Raw genomic sequence first — 17039 nt, 5'->3', positions numbered from 1 at the left:
TGACAGCTGCAGAGTGAGGGAGTAGGATCCACCCTCAGAGAGGTTGCACCTCGATCCTAAATGGGAAAATCAAAATGCCCCAACCCAGGGATGATTTCAAACCTTCTCACAGCTCAAGGTAACCCGAGAGGCAGCAAAATTAAAATCACTCATCGAGGACGCTGGCGGGGGGAGATTAATGAACCTCAACCATGACATGTGCTCCCAAAACTGTGAAGTGAGGAACTCATCACCAGGAGGCCCCAGCTGGGAGAGTCCTGGGAATAAACAAAGCCAAGGAGCCCCGGCCAGCCCCCAGGGTGCTTCCCCGGTGCTTCTTCCTGTTCTGGGGGTAATTTGTTCTTAATTTTCTCCTCTAATCATTCCTCAAAACTTCCTGTTTCTTCCTGGGCAGGACTTCTTACCCAGAGTTGATTTTGGCTCTGTCCCACAAAGTCCCCATTCCCTCCCTGATTAATTTGGTTCACTGGCACACAGGGAATTATTTTGAGTCCCTGATGGAAGGAACAAGATTTGTTGCAAAATCTGAGTTTAACAGGACACAGAGTTCCAAAACTCCCTGCAGTGTTCACTGTGCACTATAAGGATTTTGGGAGAAATGGGGGAAATGGAGCAAAAAGGGAAGAGAAAATTACATTTGGAGAGATCACTGCCCTGCAGAGGGAAAATCAGGTGCCCTGTGGGGCAGAATGCCACAAGGATGGCCACATTTAAATCCCAGATGCAGATTCCACACTGCCCTCCACACAAATTTGTGAGGATTAATCCTCCTGATAAAAAAAAAATCCCATTTAAGAAACTTGTCCTGAGCTCAGTTCTTCCTGAGGGATTGTTCTTCCAGGCTCTGCATCTGCCGGGGACCACGGCTGGTCACAGTGTCCCAGGACCTTGGCACATCAGGAGAGCCCCTCATGGGGATGGCAAAGCAGCCAGGCAGGAGGATCCTCTGGACGTTCAGGCTTCCCCAGCGAGGCACAGAACCAGACCCGGAGCTATTCTGGGTGTCTCATTTTCTCTCCCATGCTCCGTTGATCAGTTTTCCTTTGGCTCTTTCCCAAAAAACACAGCCCTCCTCTTGACAGGCTGGAGTTGTTCTTCCCCTCCCAAGGTCATCCAGTCTCCAAACCATCCCTTCCGTGGGTTCCAGGAAGCTCTGAGCACCCACCACTCAGGTCAGCATTCCCTGGAGTCAGAGGTGCCTCCATCCCAGAGCGCTGGAAAGGAAAAAGCAGCCACCAAAATAAGAAGGAATCTTGGAAAGATGAAAGGTTCTGCTCTGTAGGAGCAGTTGAGGAACACCCAAACCTCACCAGATTTGTGAGATATCCTTCATTCTTCCCATGTCATTCCACCCCTTCCAAGAGAACAAAATTCGTGGTTAGATTGGATTTTCCTACAGCAAATCAACAAGGTGAGCGTCCACAGATCCCTCGGAGTGCTGCTTTTCAGGGATGTCTTCTCCTTTTTGGATCCATCAGGTTCATCCTTCCATCTGCTTGTCAAACTTCCTTTCTTCCCAGTATCCCATCTAACCCTACTCCCTGTCAGTGGGAAGCCATTTCCCCTCGTCTTGTCACTCCAAATCCTTGGAAACAATCCCTCTCCATCTTTTTTTCACCTTCTTCATGTCCTGAAAGGCCACAATTAGGTGACCCCAGAACTTGTCTTTTCCAGGCTGAACATTCCCAAATCTCCCCACCTTTCCCATCCCTCTGATCTTGGTGCCTCCTCTGGACTCAATCCCACAGCTCCACATCCTTCCTGTGCTGGGACACCAGAGCTGGATGCAACATTCCAGGTGGGGTCCTGCCAGAGAACAGAGGAGCAGAATCCCTATCCACCTTCTCCAACTCCCAGAGATCAGGTCACCATGGTCTTCCTGCCCGGGCAGGCAGTGGGCAAAGACAAAGACAAAATTCCTGCTTCAGATGGGATTGATCTTCCAGGTTTTTCTCTTCTCCCAGCCCATCCAGACAAGATTCTTTGCACCTGAAGGAGCAGTGGAAGGCTTGGAGCATCCGGGAGGACAGTCAGCTCCCTCAGAGACTCCAATAAAACTGTCTGGTCTGGGAGACAAATCCAGACCAGTTCAAGGCCAGGTTGGATGGAGCTTGGAGCAACCTGGGATAGTGGGAGGTGTCCCTGCCCATGGCAGGAGCTTGGATGATCTTTAAGGTCCTTTCCAACCCAAACCATCCCAGGATTTTAGGTGTTCCAGACCTTGGAATACCCAGGTAACCAGCCAGGAATCCACAATCCACTGGAAAAGGGCAGAAATTGTGGTTTCTTCCCCAAAACAGGGGTGGGACCTCCCAGCTCCAGCTAAATGGGACCAAGAGGATTCATCCCCACAGGGTGGATAATGATCTCTTCCCAAAGCATCCATGAGAAAGGACCTGGCCAAAATCATCCAGAGGGAGCCCAGCAGACCCAGCCCACCATCCCACCCCCCCATTCCCGCATTTATTTCCCTCTCCATGGCAGCCGTGGTGCCTCCTTTTTTGTGCGGCCAAGAAATCCCACTTAGGGTTGATAGAAAATTTGTGTAGGAGCCAGAGCCTGGCAGGAGGGAGGCCCAGGCAATTTGAGGATTAAACTTGGATTTATTGTTGGGAAACAGAGCCAGAGTTGGTTTTTCCATGGAGGATTTACCTCCTGCAGCATCTGTGCCATGTGTCCAGGGTGAGCCTGGCTGTGCAAAGTCTCTTCCAGGTGGGATTGTCCCGGTTTTGCAGGTCTTGCAGGAGGACCTGGCCACTGGGTTCCTCTCTGGTGGGGAATATTGGTGTCCAGGTGCTTTAGGCTTTGGAGAAACTGAGGGATAGGAAATCACCCCCTGGAAGAGCAGGGAGAGGTGTTGGGGAGTGCAAGGGAAAGGGTAAGGATAAAAAGGAATAAGGAAAACCATCAGACTGAGGCACAAGCTTCAGACCAGACCTTGTTGCTAAACTGGGCCCTGGGCTTGACCAGCAGTTTAAGCCTAAGGGTTTAACAGCATTTCAATTTAATTGACAGCTTAAGTTAAAGAATTGAATAAAAGATTCCTATAAAATTTACAGCAGTGACTCACAAATCCAAAGTACTGAAGGATCTAAGAGAGAGGAACATTCAGAGTACCCTCAGCCCCAGGATGACAGGAAGGGAGAGTGGGGGGAGATGTTGCACAGGTGATGATCATTAAAAAAGTGTGGTTTTGTCACCATAAATGTGAAGTCACAATTTTTAGGGGGTGGGATCACACTTGGAAAAATGCAAATTGTCCCTGGAGCAGCACTGCACGAGCAGTGCTGGGCTAAGGATGCAAAAACATCAGGGAGTGGAAATGTATTTTATGAAAACATTACCAAAAAACTCCTAAAAATCAGGTGCACCAACCCTTCCCTCATTCCCACCTGGATGAAAAGCCCTTCCAGTGCAGGATTAATTTAATGGACCCAAAACTCCAGATCTTCCCCAGGAAAGTGTTCCAGCTGGATGAACCTGGTCCAGGGCTCTTCTTCACTTCCAGTCACACGGAGCTGGGAAGTTGCTCCATGACTTTCTCCTCTGGCCTTGAGCTGGTCTGGGTGACATTCCAAGATTTGGCATGGAAGCAGAGGAATGTTTTCAGGGAAACAACCTATTGGACATGACTGTGACAGGCGACAGAGTTTGAGAGAGCCCAGGCTGGCATCAATGTGACATTGAAACAGGGCTTGGCTCCGTCACCTCAGGAGTTACCTGCTTTTTACTGGTTAAAATCCCACTCATCCCATTTTTCCAGAGGGGCTGGATTTGCATTGCCACCGGCCAAAGCAGAATATCCAAACACCAGCTTGTCACATCCAACAGCTTTCCAGCAACCAATTTTCCAACAGGACCTCAAAAGGGGCGGATGGAGAGCTTGACAATCATCCCAACATGGGATTGTGGCATCATGGGAGGAGTTTGGGAAAAGGTAAAGGGACAAACTCAGCAAAGGGTCAGATAAGGATGGACCAGAGACACCCCAGAGCCAGATGATGGATAACAAGTAGGCAAGTGGACACAAACTTGAAATACTGCACAGCAAAAGGAACGTATCAGGGACATGAACAAACAAATGGAAGCTGCGTGGTGGAGGTGGAGGGATGAGTGATGGACCCATGACATTGGATGGATACCACAGAGAGGAGGAGGGATGTGTGTAATCCCTTTCCCACTCTCTGATTCACTTCCCTTCCATCCCCCTGGATCCCCTTTAAAAATCATTTCCAGAATCCACTCCATAAACATTCCATGGGGGGGTTCAGGAGGCGAGGAGTTTGTCACCAACAAGAAAATGCTCTTTACACAAACCAGGCTCGGGTTAGGGGGGCTTCAAATGCTCTCACAAAAACCCTCCAAAACTAAACTGAAACCTGGGGGGTAAAAAAATCAAAAATAAAAGGAAGAATTAAAAATAAAAAAGCAAAAAAAAAAAAAAAAGCCCCGTATTTTCGAGTCAGCTGAGAAGTGACAAAGTAATTTGCTCCTGGCAGTCTATCCCGGCAGCCTAATTCCCAGTGACACCATTCAGCTGCTGACTACACGAACTGTCAGACTCAATTAGCCGGGAGCCAGCAGCGCAAAGTGTTTACGGGTGCGAAAATTCCCTCCACACGCTGCGTGGAAGTGGGAGAAAAATCACTTTTAGGGAAAGGGGGGAAATTCAAGTGGCTGCTTCCATGGGAATGGCCACCTCTGGAGTCCTCTGACATGGCTGTAAGGCTGTAAGGGAGGATGGCGAAAGGTGAAGAGGGAAGAATTCAGAAAGCTCAGGGATGTCATTGATGCCTGTAACTCTGGAACACAGAGCTCCCTGGAGCTCTGGATATCCCATTCCCTGCAGAAGTGGTTTGGAAAACCAAGGAATGGGCACACACAGCTCCATGGATAGCTTGAATTCTCCTCAGGATGATTAGGAGGGGGATAATCCATCTTTCTGCCATCACGGCCATGGAGATGTACGGACACCATTCCCAGGACACCCTCAATTCTCTTCATGTGTCATGAGGGGAGCAAAAGAAGAAATCTGGGCAGAGCTGTGAGAGCAGTGCAATTCCCAAAAAAATCAGAATCCCTTCAGGAGCAGTGAGAAATAGGAAAAGCGACCCCAGAGTACCTTTGGATGGGGAACTTCTGGATGAAGTACCCCAGAGTACTTCTGGATGGGGAAAGTGTTGTTGTGACTGTATGAAAATGGTTCCTCAGCCCAAAAAGCAGAGGGTAAGAAAGAATCCTCCAATATCAGGAGGATGTGGAGTTGCTGGAGCAAGTCCAGAGGAGACCATGGAGATGCTCCAAGGGATGAAGCCACTCTGCTCTGGAGATTGGGAGAGCTGGGAATGTCCAGCCTGGAGAAGAGAAGGACCCATGGAGACCTCAGAGCTCCTTCAAGTGCCTAAAGGGGCTCCAGGAGAATGGAAAGGAATTTTGGACATGGACATAGAGTGACAGGACAATGGGGGATGGATTCCCACTGACAGAGGGCAGGGTTAGATGGGATATTGGGAAGGAATTCTTGGCTGTGAGGGTGGTGAAGCCCTGGCACAGGTTTCCCAGAGAAGCTGTGGCTGCCCCATCCAAGGCCAGGTTGGCCGGGGCTTGGAGCAGCCTGGGATAGTGGAAGGTGTCCCCCATGGCAGTGGGATGGAATGAGATGGTCTTTCCAAACCAAACCATTTCATGATTTTAAGGTTTCCCCTTTCGCTACGTTGTCCACTGACAAACTCCCCATCCCTGCCTGAAATCAATTCCAACTGGAGATGAATCTCATAGTCTGAGGCCATCAGACTTTCCTGAATCCTTTAAACCCTGGAAATTTTTGCCATCACTTCTTCTGGCTGGGGAGGTGGGATAAGCACTTCCAGAGGGGCTTTTGCAGTGGGATTCATCCATGTAGAAATCAGCACGCAGGAAAATCCTGGCCAGACTTTTCACATATCCCAGAGTGCCCATGGAACTGGGGTCTGGGATGAGACTGGATGAGAACCAGGGAGGCTGGGAGACAACTTTTTATCCTTCTAGCAAGAGAAAGTGTTTGATGGAGAAGGATTTTGGTCTGGATCCAACTCTGACCTTTAAACTTGTCCCTTTCCAGGGATGCCTGGCCCCTCCCCATGGAGCGGAATTCTTCTTCCACGTGGAACAGGATGATTTCAAAGGGCAACTCCATGCAGGTGTTTAGTGACATTGCCACCAGCTCCCAGTGGGATGTACCCTTATGGGATGGGGAAAATCTTCCCTTGCTCCATCTAGAGAAACTGAGGCAGGAGATAATTTTCCATTTCCCCCACGCACATTTTCCTGCCGGGTGAAACTCCAGGCAGAAAAATCCCCCCTGGAAGAGGTTGTGTCCCAATAGAGCAGGAGGAGGGGGATGCCATTCCCAGGATGCTCTTGGAGACAGATCTTGGAATTGCAGAGGACACAAAACACCAGGTCCCACTCTGTGGATGTGACCTCAATCTTCTGGCTCCAAATTCCGAAATGCAACTTAATAGGAGCTATTTCTGCCCCTAAGCAGCAGTAACTTAAAACTGGACCCCAGGCTGGCTCAGGCCCTACTCCCTGCCAGGTTTTCCAAGCCTTTCACAGATCCTGCACAATGAGTGCTCCCAGGAAAAGGGTTTAAGTCCCATCTTTGATGGTGAGAGAAATGGTTTGGGTTGGAAATGACCTTGAAGATCATCCAGTTCCTCTACCATGGGCAGGGACACCTTCCACAGGACCATGCTGATCCAAGCCCCACCCAGCCTGGCCCTAGACATTCTGAGGAATGGGGCAGCCACAGCTTCTCTGGAAATTCCATCCCAGCCCCTCAGCACCCTCTCAGGGAAGAATTCCTTCCCAATACTCCATCTAACCCTGCCCTCTGGCAGTGGGAAGCCATTACCCCTTGTGTCACTCCATGTCCATGTCCAAAGTCCCTCTGCAGCTCTCTTGGAACCCCTTCAGGCTCTGGAAGGGGCTCTGAGGTCTCATTGGAGCCTTTCCTTCTGCAGGTGAACACCTCCAGCTCTCCCAGCCTGGCCCCAGAGCAGAGGGGCTCCAGCACTTGAAGCATCTTCGTGGACTCCTCTGGATCTGTTCCAGGAGCAGCTCTGATGTTGGAGCCCAGGGTTGGAGGCAGCTCTGCAGGTGGGGTCTCACCTGGGTGGGGCAGAGGGGCAGAATCCTTGCCTGTCACTGGACACCAGTTTCAGCTGGGCGTTAATCCAGAACAGACACATCCTGGAGCAGGACTCCTGCATTTCCCACACCAAGTATTGCAGCTTGGTAGGAAACTCCCCATCCCTGGAATTGTCCATGGCCAGGTTGGACAGGACTTGGAACAACCTGGGATTATAAAAAGTGTCTCATGTCCAACGAGGGAGAACACCCTGACTCCATTACCAAACAATCTTGGAATTAAAAGACGCAGTTGGCCCTCAAAGACATGAAAAAAAAACATCCCTGAAAAGCACCAGCTGTGTAGGAAGCAGCTCCTAAATAAATTTCAGGAAGAATTTCCTCATGGAAAGGGTTGTCCATCATTGGAATGGGCTGCCCAGGGAAGTAGTGGAGTCCCCACCTCTGAAAGAATTCAAAGTCCATGTGGATGTGGCTCTGGGGGACATGGTCAGTGGTGGCCTTGGTAGTACTGGGGGAATGGTTGGAATCAATCTTTTCCAACCTGAATAATTCCATGATTCCCTGACTTCTGACCAGATGGACCTGAATGCCAGATCCATAAATCCTGGTGGAGACTCGGGAATAAAAGGTTTGTCTTAAAATGCTGCTGCATTTTTGAAATGAAAAGTGGAGAGCAGAACAACAGAAAAGTCTCTGTGTCACTCAAAATTCTTTTATTCTGCATCAAAGCAAAGCAGGGGATTTTTGGAGATTTCACTGTCAACACAAAAAATTATGGGGAGCATTTTTCTTCCTTTCATAATTATTTTCCTCCCTTTCCCCCTCCTTTGCTGATGGAGAGAAGAAGGAAGGTTGTTTTTCCTTTCTCTGAGGGACAGAAAATTAAAAAGAGAAAACAAAGGACAGGTACAGAGACAAACCCTGGCAGTGTTCAAAAGACAAAGCTGCTTTTTTGTTTAGGATTTTGCACAGAAATTCTTCCCTTTCTCCAGCAGAACCCAAATTCAGGAGCATCCCTGGCTGCTGCTGGGATTGACTCCAAAGGCAGGTGCTGCCTGACGTGCTCTGGACTGCACTGACTCTTTATTTTTTAAGGAATCATGGAATGGTTTGGGTTGGAAATGACGTTAAAGATCATCCAGTCCAACCCTCTGCAATGGGCAAGGACGTCTTCCACAGGACCAGGTTGTTCCAAACCTCATCCAACGTGGCCTTGGACACTTCCAGGGATGTGGACAGCCACAGCTTCCTTGGAAATTCCATTTCAGTGCCTCAACACCCTCCCAGGGAAGAATTTCTTCCCAATATCCCATCTAACCCTGTCCTCTGGTAGTGGGAACCCATTCCCATTGTGCTGTCACTCCAGGCCCTTGTAAAAAAATTTTTTCCATCTTTTTTATCACCTCTTTTAGGTCCTGGAAGGCCAGAATTAGCTTCCAAAATTTCTTTTTGCCAAAGCTTCTCTTTTCCAGGCTGAACAAAGCCAACTCTCCCAGTTTTCTCTCACATCTGAGCTACTCCATCCCTCCAGTCATCTTCATGTCTCCTCTGGACTCTCTCCAACAGCTCCATGTCCTTCCTGTGTTGGGGAATCCAAAGCTGGAGGCAGCATTCCAGGTGGGATCCCACCAGAGAGGAGCAGAATCCCCTCCCTATTTTTGCACAAGGATGTGTTGGTAATTCCCCTCTGAGGAGCTATTCCAAGGAGAATAGCCAAGGAGGTCCCAGGGAGAGAGAAGAGTTGTGGCAGGATAAGCACAAAAAGACAACTTTTTTGTATTACAACAAACTCCCTGCTCCTCGCTGGGGTAGCTGTGATGAACAAATCCCAGACTTTTAAGGATATAATTATAGGCATTTGTTAAAATGCCTATCCTTATCCTGAGAAATTCAAAGCCAGAACTCAGATCCATGTGAAACAGCACCTGAGTCATCCCGGAGCTGTGGGGATCTGGCTCTGTGCTGGGTTTGATAAAACTTCTCTCAGAGCAGACCAAGTGTCCAAAATCCAAATGCAAAGCTTGACCAGTGGATGCTGGAAATGCAAGTCGTTAATGAAGGGGGTAATTAACGGTGGCAAGAAGGAGGCAGTGCTTTCATTTCTGTCCCTTCAGCTTTTGAGGATGTTGCTGCTCATGGGATGGTCCTGTGGAGGCAGGAATGGGTTCAAGGGAAAGCTCATGGTGAGGGAAAACAACAAAAAGAAATGAGTTCATGGAATAATGGAATATCCTGAGCTGGAAGCGACTCACAGTGATCACCCAAACCAATTCCTGGCCTCGAGGACATCCCAAAAACCCCACACTGCACCTGAGGGCATTGTCCAAACACTCCTTGAACTCCATCAGGTTTAGGATTGCAATCACTTTCCTGAGGAGCCTATTCCAGTGTCCTGGACAAAGAACTTTTTCCTAATATGGAGACTAAACTTCCCCTGACCCAGCTTAGACTTAGAGCAGCTTAGTGAGGTGTCCACCACCCTCTGAGCTTTTCCCCTACAATTCTGTGAATTGATAAACCCAAATCAGCACCATTCACACAAAATTTTGGGTGACTTGAGGTGTCCTACAAACCTGGGGTGAAGATTTTATCTTTCTCCAAGTCTTTCTCCCAGTAAATCATGCAAGAATTTAGCATTTAAAACTGAGCAAAAATCCAATTCTGTGTCCAAATTCCAAGCATTTTCATGCAGGGACACTCCAGAGCATCCAGATGTTCATCCAAAGCCACTTTTTGGCCCTGGGATTGTGGACTGAGACTCATTAAAGAGAAAATCACACACTCTTTGCAACTGGAATGGGGCTGTATTCATTCCATAAACCCATTTCATAAGCCTGGAAAAACCAGGACAAGGAGGAATGACTCCACAGTGCCAGAGGTCAGGGACAGATGGGATATTGGGAAGGAATTCTTCTCTGTGAGGGTGGGGAGGCCCTGGAATGGAATCTCCAGAGAAGCTGTGGCTGCCCCATCCCTGGAAGTGTCCAAGGCCAGGTTGGACAGGGTTTGGAACAGCCTGGGATAGTGGAAGGTGTCCCTGCCCATGGCAGGGGGTTGGAACTGGATGATCTTGAAAGTCTCCTCCAACCCAAACCCTGCCATGATTCTGTGGATGGATGGATGGATGGATGGATGGATGGATGGATGGATGGATGGATGGAAAGATGAGTGGATTTTATACTTTGAGAAGTATAAAATATCAGGAATAATTCCCCTGTAGGCTCGAAGGTCCCACCAGACAAATCCCATTAAAAAGGGTCACGTCCCACACCGTTGGTGCATTTGAAGTGACAACCAGGCCACCTGGCAGGGTCCAAACCTCTCCCACAATTTATCCAGGAGCTCCCATTCCCACCCAACAGCCCGAGGGAGCTCTCCCACTGTCCCTAATCCCTGAGTCCAGGTTATGCCCGGGATGCCACACACCTGACTGGGGAGGGTCCACATCACCTCTCCAGGGATATCTGTGGAGCAGGAGAACACCTTGGGGAGTCATTCCAGCTTCTCTGGGAGAAGCAGGAATTTTCAAGTGTGATTCATCTGCTTTCCTGCAGACATCAAAGTTCACAGGAGATGAATTGACCCTCCAGCAGGGACTGTTTTTCTCTTTGGAAGCAGAGGCAGCCACGATGAGCACAGAAATTGGCTTTTGGAGGGATGATTCCCTCCTGGAATCTCCTTTTTGTGAAAGAATCAGTCACTGAAAACACCCATCACTTTCAAAATCCCCCAGGAGAAGAAGCCATTAAATTTCATTGTCACCCCTGTTCAAACACAACTTTCCTCCAGCCTCTGGAAAACTCAGCTCCCGAGGAGCTGCCTAGAAGAGGGATTTTTTCACCTCCCCTTCTCCCACCAGGTGTTCCTGTGGGGAAGAAAAGTGCCCCAGCCCCATGGCAGAGGGATTGCCTCCAAAAGTTTTGCTGGCATATGACATTTATTGAAGCCCCTCATCCCTTCCTGGATCTGGATCAAAATCCAGCAGCACCTGAACATCCCAAGCTGACAGCATCACCAAAATCCCACCTCTCTCCTCCCTGGAGTGATGCTCGCCCCAACAGGAGACAGGAGATAATTCTCCCCAAATTATTCACGATGGCAGGAGCTGGGAAAAGCAGGCGGGAGGAAGCGAGGGAAGGAAAGAAGGGAAAAACACAGACGACAAGCTTGTCACTTGACTTCTTAAGCAAAAGCCACCAAACCGTGCAGTCAGGCACCGAGTCGGGTTTCTCCCAATTAAATTTAACAAGTGACGCCCCTGAATCTTTCATGAGCATTCAGAAATTTTAGCCCATCTGTCTTCACGCTCCCACACGACTCTCGCTCCTGCTCCCGCTTTTAAAATCCCCGAGCTTCCAGCGACCAAGCCCTGCCTGTTTGCCCCGCATCGACGGCACCCGGGGGACTTCAAACCCGGCTCGGGAGGTGGAGGTGGCCGCGTAGCCGGGCTGGAGGTGGCCAAAAAAGAAGCCACCGTCCCGGCACGACTCGCCCGGTGCAGCCGCGCCGTCCTCGGGGGAGGCATCGCTGCATCCCCCGCGTGCGCGATTGTCACTTTAATTATCTGTCGCCCCGCGTCGCGCCGGCAGGGTCCCCATCCTGAGTCAGGCTTCAGAGTGGCTCCCGGGTCTCGGCGTGTTTTGTGTGCAGCGGCGGCTGCTTTCAATTAAAGCTCCGAGGTACCTGAAACAGGCTCACGGCTGCCGGCGGGGGCGAGCGCCGAGACGGGGAGAGGAGAGGAGAGGAGGGGAGGGAGGAGGAAGGATGCTCCCGGCTGAACCCGGGGGGCTGCGAGGCTGGAAATGCTGGCGTGGGATGGTGGAAGCCGGGGTGACCTCACCCCGTGGATCAGCGAGAAACATCTTCGTGTTTGATGCCGAGATGTTTTTTTCGGGGTGGGAGATCAGTGTCGTCGCTCCCACGGGCTGCCCCATCCTGCTGCTTCAGCATCAGCGTGATGCCGCCAGCACAAGGCTGGCAGATGTGGCCCCAGAGCTTCTTGATCCTGAGAACAAGAGATTGGGAGCCGTGGGGAGTCCTCTGGGATTGCAACAGCGGCGTCCTGGCCTTACCTCACCCCTTATGGGTCTGTAAAGTGATCCCAGAATCGTAGAGTGGATTAGTTGGAAGGGTCCTTAAAGATAATCCAGTCCCAGCTCCCCTGCCATGGGATATGGGAAGGGATAAATGCGGTGCCAGCAGGTGATGGAGCAGGATCCAAACCAGGCAGGTGGAAGTGGCTCCAGGGATTTGGGACACAGCCGGTTGTTACCTGCATCTTCCTGTTGCCCCATGCTGGATTCACATTGTCTGGGACATAAACAGCCTCTGGACCCCTCAGAGCCACCATTCCAATGTTTTCATGAGTGTTTTGGTCAGTTACAGCTGTCCTTGTCACACGCGGAGTGACAGCACCTGGCCATCCCCTGGAATGCTCCGTGCAGCACTGCAGGCAGGGCAGGGCAGGTCATTGTCACCAGGAGGCAGCTCCCTAAACATTTTACAATTTAAATTGGATTCACAGCACACATTCACAGCCTAAATCCACCTTGGTTATTTCTGGATTGTGTTTTTATTGCCAGACTCCAAAACTGGAGCTTTCACTCCTGGTTTTGTTCCGCACAGGAGCTGCTGGACCAGGGGATGGTTTCTACTCAAAGCAATGCTCGTAGGAATGTGGGTCAATTCCGAGGTGGAAGGAGGTGTGATGGGAGCAGATTTTCCATCAGAGGGGCCTCTGCCAGCTCTGACAAGCTCTGGGTTTGATTAAAAAATAATTCCCTCCCAGACTGGTGTGGCTACTGGATTATTTCCAGTCACGGTGAGCCCATACCCAGAGGTGCTGCACCAACATCCCTTTCCCTGTTCCTCCAGCTCTGCACAGTTGTCCAAACCCTCTGGCAAACCCACTGCAGACCCATCATGTCTCACTTGAGGCCTCACAGTTCCTTTCCTTCCTCTCTTACAGAAAACTCATCTTTCCTGTTTGTTCAGAGGAGCCACAAACCTTCTCATCCCAAATTTCCCCCAGCTCTGGGGTCGGACCATCCCCATCTTGATCCAGTCCCCATTCCCAGCCTTACACTTTGACACAGGCTCTACATCCTCATCCCTTTAGTGGCAGGAGCTGCCTGTTGGGAAGCAAACACGTAAACATCCCTGCTGTCCCCACAGGGAATGAGACAATCCTCGCTTCCAGCTCCTGCTCAGCTTGGGAAAGGTGGTGCTGGGCCTCGGGAGGATGCAGGGACTCAACCTCACATGAAACTGCCTGATGTGTTCCAGGGGAATTCCTGAGCCAGAATAATTCTCCTTGGACACCGTTTCCCTTTGTTTGCAGCCTGCCCAATCATTCAACTGCTGCTCCTGCCTCTTGTCCTGCCCTGGGGGCTGCCAGGACCTAAGGGCTTGAAAAAATCCCTTCCAGGACCTAAGCACCGACCTGCAGGGACCTGGGTAGACAGACAGCTGGGAAGGCAGACAGAAAAAAAAGGTCTCCTGTACCTGGAGGGCAGAAATACCCCTGGGAAAAGGGGGATGATTAGGCTGCTCTAACGAGAAGCAAAAGGTAGAGATTTCACAGAGTTTCCTCCACTGGCAGGGAGCTGTTCCCAGAGGATCTCCACGAAAGCCCCACAACAGCAGCATTTCCATGCCAGCCACCTCGGGGGGACAATCCCGCCAGTCCTACCGGGGATGGAGCAGATGATTTAATGGCTCTTTTAGCATTTCCCAGCTCTCAGTTTCTCCTCCTCAAAGCTGAGCTTGCGTTCAGAGACCAGGCTCTGGCTCCAAGTCCCATCCCAAGCCAGCAGCACTCGGGGCTCCTTTCTCCGGAGTGATGGAGAAGGCAAAATCCAGCCTTTGAGTAAGGAGAGGGATTAAGAAATTTCCCCAAGCTCAGCTTGTTCTGTAATGCCCCATGGAGTTTCTTTGTGCTGCCTCTTGCCACCAGCAGCTGCTGCACTGAATATTCCCAAAGATTTTGCGGACACAGCTGTTTCTGAGGATACAGCCTGGTTCCATCCTCGTTCTTGGAGTCCCTTGTAGGAATAAGCAAGGTCCTGGAGCCCTTTTTGCTCAGCTGGGATGAGAAACCAGCTCTGGCTGCACTGGATCTTAAGGCTTTGCCCCACAGTTTTGAATTACGAACCTTTTCATTCCCAGTCCTCAATCCCTCTCAGTCCAGGACAAGGACATGGGCACTGCAAGTCCAGGCAACTCCTTAATCCAAGAGTAATCTCGCTATCCCTGATGGAAAGAAATCCATGATCCCCAACCCATATCCCCTCCAGCCCTCTGGAAGACCCTGTGGGAAGTCTCATCAGGGAGCAGAACCCTTAAAATTCCCAATTGGGAAAAAAAAGGGGGATTTTTCAGTCAGAAAACCCTTTGGAGCAGCATGGCCTCCTCTGAGAAGAGCTGGAAGACTTGGACAATGACCACCAAGGAGTAAAAAAACCCTTCCCAAGCTCCTGGTGTTTACTCACACTGGCACCACTTGGATCCACCCCCAGCAGTTTCCTACACCTTGTAGGAGTACTTATCCAACAGGAATTCACATTCCCCTAAACCAGTCCTTCGGGCCAGTGACCTCATGGAAGCAGTGGGCTGCAAAGATGCTCCGAGGGCTGAGGTGTGGCGGGTCAGCCATGAATTCAGAGTTGTCCTGATGGTCCAGAGAGAGCTCCGAAGGTTTGGTGTTTCTCCCAGTGATGGGTGGGGTCTGTTTGGAGTGAGATTTCCCTGTGGTGGATCCTGTGGATAGAGATGTCGTGGGAATGCTGTGACCTTCTGAAGGAGGTTCGTCACAGCTTGGGAATATCTCCTAGGTGATGGCACCGGAGCAGTCACACCCTTGAGGTCTGTGCTGGAGAAGATTTGGGCTGTGGGAATTTAAACAGCAGGGAAGCACCAGAATTCCTTGGGCGAGAGGAAGAGGAAGAGAAAATGTTGGTAGGCAAGAGAGAAGAGCAGTGTAATGAGGAAAATGAAGGAATAAAATCTTTGAAATACATTTTTTCCAGACCCGTTTTCGGATCAGTGCCTGGGGCTGTGGCCACGGCTCTGGCTGCATCTCCATCCTGATTATTTCATAAGGCAAAAGCACCTGGAATGCTCTGGAATGGTGGCTAAAGGGGCTCTGAAGCATTAACACTGATGAGAGCTTGGTCTTAATTAATTCTTTATTATTTTCTCGCAGGCCAGCAGTGGGTTCGGAGCACCAGCCAAGAGGGAGCTGAGGTCATTCCAGTGCCAAGGAGAATGACGTGCTGGAAAAATCCCTGGAGCCAAGGTGATGTTCACATGAAGGAAACATTTCCAGAAGTTGGGGAATTGTTTCCTTCCTCCTCCTCCTCCTCCTCCTCCCTCCACCTCTCTGCTGAGGTTGCCAGGAGGGACTGTTCCTTCCCAGTATCCCATCCAACCCTGCCAGGAGAGGGGGAAGTCATTCTCTCTTTTCTTTCCATGCCAAGTCTCATCTCCAGCTCCCTTGGAGCTTCTTTAGGCACTGGAAGGGGCTCTGAGGTCTCCCTGGAGCCTTCCCTTCTCCAGGTGAGCACCCCCAGCTCCCCCAGCCTGTCTCCAGAGCAGAGGGGCTCCAGCCTTGGAGCATCTCCGTGGTCTCCTCAAAAACTACTTTTTGTCAAGTTTTAGGTGCCCTTAGGAGCTACATAGCTCCTTTTTGGGGTGGAGATAGTTTTAATCCCTGTGCTGCCTCTCTCTGGCTCACTGGAGCAGAACCAGACGCTGATCCCATATCCCGTGTGGCTTTTCCTTGTTCCCACTCTGCCAGCAAAGATCACCCAAACTGGATCCAAACAAAACCAGGAAAAAGAGCAGGAGAGGAGCTGCTGAATGCTCACTGTGATGTGAAAATTGGCCGTGGCTGTGCAGGCAAAACTCATCCCACAGGAAGGATGCACATCAGGAAAGCAGAGCTGCCCCCTGGACACTGCCCCTGTGTTCTGGGGGGAGGACTCACATCAAGTCCTTTCTAGAGGAAACTGCAAACCTTGACAGGCGACAGCTTTGACCTCCCTTGACAATTGCCCCAATTTGTTCAGCTCTTTGCTTTATGGATTCTGGCCAGGTTTGCTTTTCCCTTTTTTTTTTTTTCTTTTTTTTTTTTTTTCTTCCTGGTTGCTTAAATATTTTCATGGCTATTTTTATTTTCATTCTGGTTTTTTTTTCCAAGCAAATTTAGCTCCATTAGAGTGACAACCCTGGTGACTTTTTGGCCACACACCACTTGTGTCACTATGAGGTGCAGAGAAACCCTTCAATATAAAAAGTGGCTGCTATTAAAACCACCAGCAAATATTCCAGTCCCTCCACCTCTGTTTTCCTCACAATCCATGCTAGGGAAGCCTAAAAATTGGATATTTCAGCTGTGGTGGCTAAAGAGGCCTTGAGGGTTTATAATTTTGTTTGCTTATGAGCAGATCTACCTTGTTCTTCACTTCCATGGATTTTTTTTTTTAATTTCCTAGAAATTCTGGTGATGAAAAAACAATATATATAAATAATAAAGATAATAGTTATAAAATAATATAAAACCTGTTTAAACTGCCACTTTTTTGATCCAGTGCTTAAGAGCTGATCTACTTTTCTGTATCCTCTGATGAATTTTTTGGGAGAAGATCAAAAAAGGTTGAGATTGAATGCTCCCAATAGCCTAGGGTGCCAAACAAGTCGGGAGAGAAACACACACCTCCCAAGTACTGGAAAAACAGCCAGGCTGCCTTTGTGATGGATTTTTCCCTGCTTGTCCATATCCTCGTGGATTTATTCCTTCTCATTTTGGGGAGTGGTGACAAAGCTGTAGGGAATGGGCTTTTCTCCATGGGCTGGAGGAGCTGTGAGGATTGTGGGACAAGAGGAGCTCGGTGGGGACATGTGGT

Source organism: Cyanistes caeruleus, chromosome 1, assembly GCF_971803275.1.
Source record: "Cyanistes caeruleus chromosome 1, bCyaCae1.hap1.1, whole genome shotgun sequence".
NCBI lineage: Eukaryota > Metazoa > Chordata > Aves > Passeriformes > Paridae > Cyanistes > Cyanistes caeruleus.
This window is presented reverse-complemented; position numbering follows the sequence as displayed.